Source organism: Bactrocera neohumeralis, chromosome 4 (assembly GCF_024586455.1).
Source record: "Bactrocera neohumeralis isolate Rockhampton chromosome 4, APGP_CSIRO_Bneo_wtdbg2-racon-allhic-juicebox.fasta_v2, whole genome shotgun sequence".
NCBI lineage: Eukaryota > Metazoa > Arthropoda > Insecta > Diptera > Tephritidae > Bactrocera > Bactrocera neohumeralis.
This window is the reverse complement of record NC_065921.1, coordinates 12,708,562-12,722,854: the sequence shown is the minus strand read 5'-3', so window position 1 is coordinate 12,722,854 and position 14,293 is coordinate 12,708,562. Positions and strand designations below refer to the sequence as shown.

Below are 14,293 nucleotides of genomic sequence, written 5' to 3'. Positions count from 1 at the left end.
TGCTCCTTTGGCTCTGTGAATGCACATTTGTGGTCCAGCTGATGGATGGCGTGCCGTCTCGACCAGCCGACCGACAATTCGAACGTCTGAGGACAGCGCAACAAACAAACCACATACACACACACACACACACACACTGACACTTCATATAGGTAGTAGTAGTGGACTATTTTGGCGTTCAACACACGCCGGCGGCAACAATTGGCTCGCAAACAGCTGTGTGCAATGGCTGGCTCGGCGGACTGCGCTGACGGTGCTGTCTATGCTGGTCGAGTTGGCCGCAACCAATCAGCCAACTAACCAAGTGAACGTTCAACTAACCAACCAACTGACCAGCTAACAAACCAAAACAGCCAGTTAACCAGCAATGAAGTGCTGCCGAGTTGCATAGAAACACAATGCAGGCATGCACAAATACACTTGTATGTATGTATAAGTGACACTAGTATGAATGTGTCATATACATACGTATGTGTGTGTGTGTCTAAAGTGGTGCAGTGCTTAGTTCGCTCGCCTATCCTTCGCTCAGGTTAACTGCTAAGAAGCATACATACATATGTGTCGAAATGCTTTCGGCTATGTTGCACCGTCAACTGATGCGCTGTGGTTGCATGCTGCACGCTTATGCTACATTCATTGTTGTTGCTGTTCCACTTGATGTTTTTGTGATGCTAAGTTGTTGTTAGCATATCTGCCAAATGTTTGCATGTTACTGTGTGTAACATAAATATGAATGTACATAGCAATGTTATTTAACAGTGTGGTGAATTTCAGTATGTGCAACTTATTGCAGCAACTTGTAGTCGTATGTAGGCACTTGTATGTTTGTTTATATGTATGAGCATAAGTTTTACAACATCATGAAATGAAGTAGGCCTACGTGGTGGTGATAACGTCTTCATCCGATACAAATTTCTGGCCGATAAGTGATTTTCAAGTTTGGAGGTAGTGGCAAGGAGCCAAATTTTTCGAATACGGTGGATGCAATAGCAGTTCATAGTCTGATTCAACCATTTGGCTGTGGTGATATCGGAGGTGTAAGCCGATGAATTTTTTGTGAAATGAGACCACTACTTCATTGATCTCGTAAGATCGGAAACAATTTGGTTTCAAGCTGTATCCAGAGTATCCACGTTTCGTTAACGGTTTCGAACTGAAGCTGAAACTCCTTCGTTCTTCGTGTAAACTCCGCCATAAAGTGGTCTCACGGTTGCGTTTGTAATCCGGTGTGAATTAAACTAATAACCTTCTAGTGGTCACTATTTCATTAAGGATGTGAACCTCAGTACCTTTTTAGATGCCGACGTGCATTAAAATAATTTGCAACGGTCGCCCTCGGAAGAGTAGAGTCACCGTGGACGGAAACTGAGCGCTCTGTGATTTCACTGCGCGATTTATTTTCCAGAAACAAGAATTAAGTCAACGACCGTTATTTTGCTTTTCCTAATTTTTCTAAAATACGCGAACAAGCCCGTTCTCAAAGAGTTCAATTAGGCTTAAATTTAAACAGTAGCTGGCTTCATGAATGTACTACACAATTGTAATTGACCCGTTCTTAAGAAGAGAGGTTGTACAAAAACTTCAAAGCCAGTCGAGAGATCGTTGAAGACATGACAATATTAAACAAGTAAAGAATATGGTGCTTGAAAATCGTCAGGCAAGTGTTAGAGAGATAAGAAGAGAGGTCGACATCTCCCGCGAGTTTGTTCCAATGGTTTCGGTGGATATTTTCAGTATGAAACGCGTTCTTGCTCGACTCGTCTTGTTAAAGCTGAAGTTTTGTCAAAAAGAGTGCCGTGAACAGGTCTCTTTGAACATGCTTGATCATACGAATTCTGGTCCCACATACACGGAGACCATTATATCTGCCGACGAGACATGGAAGGCAAAAACTTTATGAATGAAATGTGCGGAATAAGAGGAAAATTCGCAATTATTTGACAGGTAAGTTGAAGAGCAATAAGCACAGACTTTTAATCCGTATTAGAAACGATGAAGATGGATTTTTTAACAGGATTATGGTAAAGAATAAAACCTTCAAACAACAAATACAAAATATGGGATTGATACAGGATTAAACGGTAATCTTTTATTGGAAACAATAATTCATAATTACGCTTTTTAAAGAGGCTTAGAATATAAATTGTATTCGTAGTAAGAAAACCCAAGAATATAGCCCAAAAGGCAAATTATACACTACTTAACCTTGCAAGTTCATACAACTCGTTTCACAACCCACATTCATATCAAAAATACGCAACAAAGTTGCCGGCAACATGTTGCAGCGAGCACAGAAGGAAATGTGCCTACAAAAACAAATAAGTAAAAGTAAACAAAAACGCAAATAAGGCAAAATCAAACATCAAAGTCAGCAAAGCAAATGTAAACAAAGTCTGGCTAGCATTTCACCAACTGCAGCAACAAAGCAACACAAACGGACAAACGAAAATTTAAACAAATACGCACACATGCGCAACGCAACGAGAAATTCACCACCACCAGCAACATCAAACAACAACAGAACCAGAACCGGTGGTGACTGTGTGCCTGTATTTGCGACCAAAGGCTGGCTGACTGGATGGTTGGCATTGGCGATGCCATGCAGTCAACGAATCAGTTGTTTACAAACAGAGCGCTCGTACGGATCTCGGTAGCGGATGAAACAGTCGAAAGCGTACGTTCATTTGAATACACGAGTAGGGAAAAGGAAATGTAAATAAACGCATAGGAAGTGAAAAAGTGTGTGAGGAAGTTATTACTGAAAGAAAATAAATAAAATTAATATACTCAAACAACAACAATAATAAGCAGTAGAAGGTGTTGATGTCGTTCTTTTAAGGTAAAAAGCTGCATCTTTTTTATAAGTGCAGTGTAGAGGTTTGTGCAAACTGCCGATTTGCGCAAACAGTCGATTTGTGCAAACTTAATATATCAATTGATTTAGACGCGCGATTGCAACGAAACGTGTGGCGTAAAAAGTGCTAATTACTATTGCTGTACGTTTATATATTTTTTGGCGCGTGTGAATTTCTATTTGTGTGGCTGTGTGTGTGCTGGCAGACAGGAAAAATGTTTAAGCTGCCGAGCTTACGATACGCCAGACGCGTTGTCGAACAAGATTAATTAATTAAAAGTGTGCATTTAATTTGTGTGCGCCGCGTAGTGTGCAATCCGCAAATCGTTCACACTTGCGACAAAAACACACACACATGCATACGCAGACATGTTTAGTAATGTGTGTGTACAAATGATTGTGTTGCATTTTGTAAGTGAGTAAGTTTTTGTACGTGTGGCAAGTGCAACCTATTGCACTGTCTGTAAAATTGCACTAATTAGCCAACGGGTATTGTTGTAACAAAAATACCACATAAGTATGTGTGCATGTGTTTCTGGCTGCAGTTTGTCGACTTCGGGCAATAAACGTTACGCATCCTTCTGACCATTGACTGCCATCGAAGCGTTGCGTTGCTTACGCTTTCACTCGCTGCGTAATTACATGTGGCGGCGGCGGCGTCAGTCGATGATCCGCAACAAGCAATGCCGCTGTCCAGCGTCATTTGAGGCGCTTATCGCGTGACCAATACTTAACCCAACCAGAAGTCCATGTGCATGTATGTGTGTGTAAGCCAATGCTCGCCTACAATTAAATTAATTATTTTGTAAAGAGCGAAACGCTTGCAATTCGATAGCGAACGCAGCGGCTGTTGCAACAGGGACGAAAGAGCCTTAAAGAATGCTGTGTTGCAAAGCGTAAATAAGAATGATTAAGTTACGGCAAATTGGTAAAATGTTATAAGTGCTTAAAAGGTAAAACAGAAAATAAATTAAAATAAAAAAATATAAAAAATATAAAAAAAATAAAATCAATGAAAATAAAAAGTAATAACATTGAAGTTTTCCACGTGAAATAAAGATAAATGCAATAAAACAGCAAATAAAAAGCAATAAAATAAAATAAAAGGTGCACATCAGCGTTGTTGCAAGCCTTGAATAGCCCGCCATAAAGCACAGCACAGCAACAAATTGTAGAAATTAAAATAATCACCGAAAATTAACAAGGATCAACTTTCGGCGCGTTGTATTTGCAGCCGCATGCAGCATGCCGCAAGCGGAAAAACACACAAATAAACACAGGCGCACCGACAAATGCTCGAACAAAGCTAGTCCTCAGGCGCGGTGGCATTGAATTTTGAGAAGCTTGTGCGGCCACCCCTTTCACGCTGATCTAACCGTTTTTTGGTGGTGGCAAAAAAGGATTTTCAGCGCTGGTAATGTTGCAACGGTTGCCGCATGTTGCAGCACACGGTCAAACAAAAGCATACGCACGAACAAACGCACACACGCTTGAAGCCAGCTGATAGACAGACAGCCGTGGCAAGCAGACAGTAAGCGTAATGCATAAAGGATTAATTATATATGTGCATACACATGTATATAAATATCTACAAGCACACATACATATGTAGCGATGGCTTTCACTGGAAGCGAGAAATAAACGAAATCAAAGCGTAGCGCAGCGCAGCACAGCATTTGTGTGGCAAGCGTCGAGGATAAAGTAAAATGAAGCAATAATACAAAAAAAAAAAATTATCCATACATAATAAAAGGGATATTGCAACATGCAAAAGATATTTAAAAACAGTGTTGCACGACAATTTATTTTCCCGTATTTTTTTGTTGCAACATGTCGATAAAAACAGGCAATGTAAAAGTTGTACTTACTTGTAGTTTCAACGAAAAAAATCAAAACCGCTGATGTTGTACTCCATTTTTGTTTTTATGCTGGTCTACCTCACACTTGCTTGCAACATTAACTAGCTATAAATGCATGTGAATACACATACACATATGCAGCTGCCATATATATGTGTTTGCATTGTTGTATTTCATTTAAATTCAATTAATTACAAAACACTCCACAACAACAGTCAAAGCCACAGCAATAACAAACGCCACAACAATAATGACATAGCAAACTCGATACACCTCCTCGCCCCCCTCAGCACCACCCCCACTGCATACACCCCTTATTAAAATTGCGTGTACAAAAGGGAGTGAAGCGATGCATAAGCGCCCTTTCACTGGAATCAATTTAATTGCTGTAAAAGTTCTGCGAAAAAAATGTCGCAACAAAGCGGTTTTATGGTCGCTAAAAAACATTCTGCATGTGTAGTAATTTCATTTCTTTTCTGCTAGACCAGTTAATATTAATAATTAATGGACAGCTATATGTTTGATGGATGTGTGATGGAGCTTTAGATTAAATTTTTTCCTAATTTGTTTGGATTTTTCATGTTTTGGACCCAAAATCAGAATGTGGTGCCAATGTATAACAGACCCGGAGCCTTTCACATAATCTATACAGCGCAAAAAGTGGAACTAAACACATCCTAAAATGCTCAACCGGCCCTAATCAATGCTAATTTCCCTATATTTTAAAAGAAAATACTCGATGTACTTGAATCAGATTATGGACCCAATGTAGAAAGTCTCAAGGTTTTTTTTTGTTTTTTGTAAAGTAGAACTAAACATGTCTTAAAATGTTAAAGACTCCGAATTAGTGTTAAGTTCCTAATCCATTTCAAAATAAAATACTTGATGGAGATGCCTTATAAATGAGTTTCGACTTTTCATGGTTTGGACCTATAATCAGATTGTAGACCCAAAGTAAAAAAACCTCGGGGCCTTTCACACAATCTCTAGAGTACAAAGTAGAACTAAACACATGCTAAAGTAAATGCCCTAATCAGTGCTTAGTTCCTAATCTATTTCAAAAGAATAAGGTCGGTGTTTGGGTGCCTCAAACATATTTGAAAAACTAATTCGTAGTTTGCTGTCAGCGTATATTTTGGTCAAAAGTATTATATAGAATGAAAGAATTTTGCATACTTTCGAATTTGTTGAGATGTTTCGAAACTTCTCACGGATTAGAACTGTAAAACATTTGTCGTTTTCTTAATAAAATAACAATCATTATATCCTATAAGATATATTACGCCTAAAACTTCGATAAAATGACGATTGACTGATTTCAGATATACTATAGTCATTTGCATTTCATACTTTTAGACACTAAAATCTTTGAAAATATGTTGCTCTCTTTGTGAAGGCAAAGAATTTTTAAGCTAATGGGGAAAAGAGATACTAATCTCGAAAATGCTCTACCAAGAATCAAGAAATATCAGGATTACCCTAAATCATGAAACAAAGGTGTTGTTAAGTATCAAAAAGGTCTTTTAAAATATGAGGGTATTTACTCAAAGAGTACTAATTTCGAACACATCAGACTTCAGACATACTGTTCGGGGATTTACGATACTTGACTCTTATGAAATCAATTGAATCTGAATATCTTATTTGAACCGTACTATTATAATAAAACTTACCCAGACTCTCAACTACACTCTTATTAAGTAGTTATTTGCAATATATAGTATTTGTTCAGCTTTCCATCGAGTTAGAAGAGAAATCTTCGCGATTTTAGAGTACATTTTATCTGCTGGGAAATACATATTTTGTTTATAATCAATTATCGACAAGGCATACACTTTCATAGGAACCCATACTCATTCTCTTTTATACCACATTCTCTCTATTGGCATAAAATATTGCTAACACACAAGCATGAGCTTCGTTACGTTTTCCTGTTAAATACCAGTTATTCATGCTTTCCCCCAAAAAGTTATATCAGCCTAGTAAACTTCCTTTTTCCCTCGCTTTTTTCACTTTTCTTCTCCAATCAATGTTTTAACCATTTCCGCTAGTTCAAGGCACTAAGGTACAAAAGCCGTTATGCGTCAAATGTTTTACTCACCTCTGCATGTCGCTTATCTAACTCATGGCGCACACAATGTTGCAAGTTTCTGGAAAGTGGCAAAGTTTGCACCATGCGCACACGTTGCACAAAAAAGGCATGCCGCAAATGAGTGACTAACCTAATAAGAAACTAAAACAGGTTTATATAAATAATAATAAAAAATAAAATAAAAAGCATGACGCCACACCAAGATTGCCTCAGCTATTGCACAATGATAATTAAATTTAATAAAGTGCAAACTGGGTGCATAAAAATTAATAAAAGAAACAAACAACTTGCATTACGATTTTTTTTTCCTTATAGCTGACTTGCCACTTTGGCGTCAGCGTGTTGCATGTTGACGCGTGATATAATTTTTACTCTGGCTGCCGTCACATAATTACTTCGAGCCAAGTTGGTGAGCGCATGCCGTGAGTTTGTGTGTGTGCGTAAGCATGTTGCACAATTACAGCAGTGAAAGGTATAAGAATGAGTACTATGTACTTTTACAACAATAAAAAGCAATATTTAAAATTGTAAGACATGCTTGTAATTATTTACGAAAATTAGTGAAGAAAATTTCAATTAGCGCACGTCACTGCGTGTACGGAAACAAGTGCTAAAAAATGTTTGTGGCATGCAAATTACATTGCAACATGCAAAGTGTGGCAGTTAGACGTATATTATGATTTTGCGTGTAAGAATATGTTGAACATATACACATACATATGTATGTGTTGATATAAACATATGTATGGTAAGCAAAAGGGTTGAAATTTCGTGGAACTCGTGATTAAAGGTGAAGAAAAATCGGAAATACTGCGAGGAGAAAATACAGAAACACCAAAAAAGTATTAATAGATTGTTAAATATAATATACTAAATTAAAACATACAAAAATAGGAAAAATAGAATAACAAAACTATATTTTAAATAAAATATATTAATGTAAAATTGAACTAAATTAAATAGCACGAAATAAGATAAAATAAATAAAATTAAATAATTAAAATAGAAATAAAAATAAAATTTAATAAAAATTAAAATTGAAAATAAAACTATAATTAAATTAAAATAAAATAAAATATATACAATTAAATAATAAGAAATAGAATAAATTAAATTTTAAATTAAAACTATAATTAACAAAAAAAAATAAATAAATAAATAAAAAATTAATTGAATAGAAAAAAAGTAGATACTGATATTATGTAATAGTAACAAAGAAATCGAAATACGATATGATGACAAAAAAATAAATTAAATTTAAAACTAAAATCAAAACTATAATTAATAAAATTTAAATAATTAAATTTAATTAAGAAAAATTAAAAAATTAAAAAAAATTAATTGAATAAAACAAAAAAAGAGCTACTATATGCAATAATAATAAAAAATTTAAATACGATATGATAAAATAAAATTTTATAAATTTAATTAAATTAAATTAAAATTAAAATATTTCATGTAAAATAAAATAAATTCAATTAAATAATATGAAATAAAATTAAATTGTATTTAAAGCTAAAATTACAGCTATAATTAATAAAATTTAAATAATTAAATCTGTAGTAAATAAAATAGTAAAAATAGTCCAGTCATTATAGTAAGTTCACCTCGGAATTCGATATACCCATTTATATGTCTATAAATACTTGTATATTGACACCCTAAAGTTGTCTCAAAACCTAAGTACATATGGTAGGTATACCCTATATACCCAATATGCAAGTATTTACAGACATATAAATGGGTATATCGAATTCCGAGATTCTTACCTAATTTGAGCTTAAATGACTGTACTAAAAAAAATAATAAAATAGAACAAAAAAATAAGTAACATGTAAAATAATTAAAAAAAATTAAATTGTATGAAAGAAATAAAGGAGAATGAAATTAAATTATTTTTCGTAGTATACACTAAAATAAAATAAAATAATTTCGTACACTGCAAAATTTTAAGCCAAAAACAGATGCATCAATTGCAAATACACAAATAAATTAAACTAAAAAAAACCTTGTATCAACGATATTTTTTTGCATAAAAAACGCTCTCCAACGCTTAATTGATGCTCATCTCATTCATCAGTGTCTACTCATACGAAAGGACCTGGAAAGCGCAAAACTTGCTAAATAAATTGGTACGTAAACAGCTCACTATTCACATACAAACTACAATTTTTTTTCCTATACACATATTTGCCGTTACCGTATCTACATGAAAGGGTTTTTTCATGCTTGCGCTGTTGTTTTGGACGTGTTTTTAATAAACTTGCAGAACTGAGTAATTGTGTGATTGTAATTGAAAAATTTCATACAACTTTTGTTGCTTTCTTTGCTGCAAAATAATTGTATGAAAAGCAATATCTGAAGAGCACCGAAATGAGAAGTACAATATGTACATATGAGCTTTTGATAGAAAGGTACATATGTCGATGAGGGTATTAGTGTCTATATTTGGTTGGACATACCGACATATCTATATACATACATATGTTGGTTGTAGGAGTGTTGTCAATTAAGCTTTTTTTGAGTTTTTGTGATTTGTATTTTTGTTTTTCATCACTTTTTCGTACTTGAAAACTGCTGCTTTTTGTGTTTTCGACAATTTCGCTGTAATTACAGGAATCGTTTTATTTTTTCACTGTGGAAAATGAAAGCTTCATTGGAAACCATTTTTTTTGTTTGGTTTTATGCTTCAGGACGAATTATAAACCCTCGATTTAGCATTTGCATCCAGTCAATTGGTTTTGAACCTAGAAGCGAGTAATCTGAAATCTCTTAGAATTCTGGGAACAAAGAAAGCATATTCGCTGCTGTTAAAGTTTACTTGTATTAATCTGAGATAAATTTTTAGGAAGATATTTGAGAAATGAAAAAAATGTTCAAACAAGAACTTGATTTTGATAGGTCAGTTTGTAGTTAATTTAACCTATTCATGCAATAATTTCTATTTTCTAACCTTTATGTCTTTCCCGTTCTCTTCATGCTTGCATAAGTTCATATTTGTTTGATAACCTACTAGAAAGGCGGTTATTAGAGATTGTAAATAAGCTTTTTAACAACCGCAAGACAACTAATATCCATTAGTCGTATTTACCATCCGAAAGCCTAAATCAGAATCTATTTGCAGGGGTATAAAGAACTTTCCGAAACCATAACACAAAACTCATAAGGAAATCCAAAAATATTTATGAATACCAGTATTAACAAACATACAAACTCAATTTTCATAACGTGTTAACTATATGTTTTGTTTGCAAGTTCAAGAGAAATGCTACAAATTAAATAATTATTGGAAACACTCAGTTTGAAACCTGACCATCAAAAACAAAAACAAGCCAGTCTAAACGTTGTAAAACTGCATTGCTTTTGTTTTTTCTTGGAAAGTTATAAATGAAAGCCATATTAACTGCTGTGAGTGTGGTGTATTTTTTTCCTTTACTTCGCCTCAACTTAAGTGCTGGGCTATAATTTTTGTAAAACAAAAAAACCAAGCAAATAAAAGTTACATGCAAGTACACAAAAAGTGCATGTGTATATGCATGCAGGCTTGCTTTTGGAAGGGTGTAATAAAATAAATACATTAGCAACACAAACATTGTACAGGTGCACATGTGAGAAGATACTGACGAACACCAAAAGTTGTGGGGCGGAAGTGAAGTGTGTAATTGGAGAATTTTAAAGTAAAATTTTCTAATTGCAAGAATTTGGTAGTCTTCCTGGAAGTTCGTGATCGGTGAAATACGAGGTAAACTAACGAGTTCATGCAATTAAAAATTTGACGTATTCTTCATAAAATTTTTGTATTAGAAAGAACTGGGCAAAGTATATTTAGTAGTTGGCTAGGCATTTTTGGGCAAAAATTTCGGGTTGTGATAATATTTTTTTCATGTAATCGAGTTTTTTTCGAATTCGAATTTTTTTATATTTCATGTTCTGAAAATTAGTCGATATTACATATAAAATGTATGTTTGTTAACTTATCTTAAAAGAGCTTAGAACATCGTCGTAACCAGCTAATCGTAGTCCTGAAAACGCAAAGTGAAGTATTGATCTAAAACATTAAGTGAGGTTAGTTTCTCTGAAAAAGCTTCTACTGTAGAATTTTCTTGACACAATTGTGTCTATTACAATATAAATTTACTAATTTTTTAAATCAAGCTCTACGAATTTCTGTATGATGAGACCTCTTGTAAGAAAGTTATAGATGATTTCTTAAGCTAATTTTGTGTTCCTTGATAGAGATTTAAGCTATTTCTATATTCTGCATTTCAAAGCTGTGTAGCTCGAGAAAATTTTTAAAACCAAAGGAGTTACTACTTTTATTTTAATAATACTCATAGCAGAAAAAAAGAATTTTATACGCATTGATAAACATATCTTAGTATTTTAGACTGTAGGCAATAACTTTAGCTTGAAAATTTTATGTTTTAAGGGTTACATCTCCAAAAATCGATTTTTTTTATAATCTCATTAAATTCTAGCACACTTCTAGAATATTTTTTTTCAAGCTGATCCGAGTAAAATATTCGGAGATGCAGACTTGAGAACTTGTGCGCTCGAGGCTAAGTGCGCCGTCTTTAAGCGCGTTTTCCTCAAAACAGTGTTTTCGAAGCCGGTTAACAAGATTTCTCGAGAACTACTCAACCGATCTTCATGAAAATTTACACAGATACAAGGATTCTTTTTCTATTACAAAATTTTGAAACAAAATGTTTCGAAATTTTCTTTTTTTTTGTAAAAATGTCTGCTAAAAAATAAATTTTCATTTTTTTCTTTCATCAAAGTTCTAAGTTAAGGTTTTAACTAAAACACGTATTTTTTTCACTTTAGATGATCCTGTAAGGAGTTGTCCTGCCTACGCGGGCACATATTTTTCCGAAGGGTCACCGGAAATGCCGTCGCAATGGCCAAGTCTAAAATGTTTTTCTTCAAAAATTTTAGAATTTCTTTGTTAATAGTGTATGTTTGTAAAAATAAAAAATTCTAATGAAATCTTTAATTTTTATAGGAGAACAAATGTGTTAAAAAATGTTGTTTTTACCTGAGAAAACCCATATATTCCTTTAAGGGGGTTATTATAGCATAAGCGCAGGCGCAGACACTGGATGGCACATAATAAACAAGTAAAAAATTTCAATTAATGATTTGCTTTAAGTGAAAGAGTGTAAACGGACAGCTCAGCTGCTGCTAATGGTATATACATATACTCTTATATATGGAGGTATCTGCAGCTTGCAGACTATCAGGTCAACTGTCTCGTCAGCAAACAACCGAGAGGCACTAAAAACTTTTCTACCAAAATGTTAGCATGTAAAAATATTTGTATATCGTGATGGCATAAAGGTGGCCAGAGTGGTTAACGAGTTGTAAAGAAGGAGTTCAAATATATAACAATGTCTGCATGTGTGTGTGTGCGTGTTTTGATAGTTGTGAAAAGTAAACAAATTTGAAAAGTACGAGCATAAGCACGTACACACATACACAAGCAAGCAAACAAATTTCCTACCGAACTGTTTTATTTGCATTTACATACATACACACACATATAAATACTATGTGTGCAATCATGCATGCAACAAATGCAGCAGCAGCAACAGTAGGCGCTCGCAGCAATGCAGCATTTGTTGCATTTATTCGACAACAAATTTCAGTTGTCTACTACACTCACGCACACCTACACAACTACAGACTCACAAAAGTTACTCGATAAACAAATTCGCTAACACAAACAGCATTGAGTACTGTTACTGTTGCGGCGATGTCGATTGATGCCACTGCAACGGGTGGCACTGTCTTTTATTTCCATTTTATTTATGTTAATTTTTTTTGTTGTTGCTGCCAGCGCTTTATCGCTTGTTGTTGCCTATTAAACTATTTAGTCGTATGTAGTCGTGGCAACTGAAATGCCGCATGCTGTCCCATTGCATTGATTTATTTGCCTTGCAACGCATGCAGCAAGCTCAGCGTGTTGTAACAACAGCAACAACGTGAATTTCCATTTCGATTGTACCTGCTGCCATTGATGATTGCTATAGCTCTTGCCGCTTTTGTTGCTCAAATGGAAATTTGTCAATAGAAATGTGTGTGTGTGTGTTTGTTTGTTTATGTGCCTGTGTATGTGTTAATGCTGCGTATGAGCCGTACCTATGCTACGGCGTCTGTTGCCAGCCACAAATTCATTTCAACTCGTTAATTCGAAATGTGGCAAGGTAGGATGTATAAGAAATAAAAATTGATTGCCTCAACTCTTTGCTATTTGCCTTCCATTTCCAGTCATCATTCAAATCATTCACTTCCTGTTTAATTTGTTTAGTCCTCCGTTTAATTTCCAATTTCGTTTTTTTTCTCATCTCTCTGCCTCTTATACTAACGTTTGCCGCATGCATTCTATTTCTGGAACGGTATTATTGCGTATTGTGCATTGCAATTAAGGAAAATTCTCATCAAAGTCGCTTTTCACCAAAGCCGAAACTCACTCAACTTTCATTGCCACACTTTATTACTCCTTCACTCGTCACCACCGTACTATATACAAACCGCACTGACACATACATAAACACAATCTCATATACACACACACATAGCGGCTATTAACTGTTGCTTGTTGCATTTTGTTTATTTTAGCAGAGTTTTATGCTCATAGAAGCAGTCATAAAAATGTTATAAAAATAAAAAGTTAATTATTCCTGCACTTAGGTTGCTTTGTTTATAAAACATCTTTACTTATATGCCACAAATTAGAGTTGTAGTAGTTTTCCTTGCTACCGCTAATGGCGTGCTACTGGGTGTTTGTGCGCCAGACGCGGCTGTGACTATGGCAGCGAGTTGCCAATTAAAACTGACATCTGAATTTTATAGGATATTGGTAGCCGAAAAAATGGGTAATGAAGAAGACAGTGGTTTTTCCAACACACACTGTTATTCGTGCCACTTTTGTTACCTTAACACGCAATGTTTTTACGGTATCTCGCTTATTTAGCCGATTTTTTACGGAACCAGAAAGGTGATAAAAGTGAAATTATAATTTTATACTACTCTAAGTACATACTTACATACATACATGCATACATATTTTCGAATATTTGCTTAGATTTTATTGATGGGGGAATATACATACATACATACTATCCAGAGTTAGGCACAAGGCAATCTTTTAAGTTGCCGGGCCACCGCAGCATACAAGTATTTCAAGCTGAGGCCTTTGCTATTACAAAAGCCGCGGAGCTGGCCTCTAATGTACCTGCAGGCTACTCCAGAGTCAACATCTACGTTAGCCACAAAGGCATCGAGTGCAATGAAATAGTGGACGAGATTGCCAAGAAAGTTGTACGGCTAACATCCGAAAAGTCGTCAACAATGGGAAACCAACACGACGATGTCTATATGACGATCTCGACAAAAATATGGTAAAGAAAATCAAAACCCAATGGAACGAGCTACCAGGATGCAAAACTGCAAAAGTAATGTTCAAAACGGTAGATTGGAAGTACA

The 14,293-nt window shown here is 34.8% G+C and overlaps 1 protein-coding gene across 1 annotated transcript in view; it reads left to right on the top strand.

Moving 5' to 3' along the window:
• The first annotated feature begins 2,615 nt into the window (after positions 1-2,615).
• Positions 2,616-14,293, top strand: part of LOC126755643 (protein Wnt-5) — a 239,053-nt gene continuing 227,375 nt past the window's right edge. Inside the window, 1 exon segment of the mRNA XM_050468356.1 lies at positions 2,616-2,839. The gene's annotated coding sequence lies outside the window, so the exon portion shown is untranslated.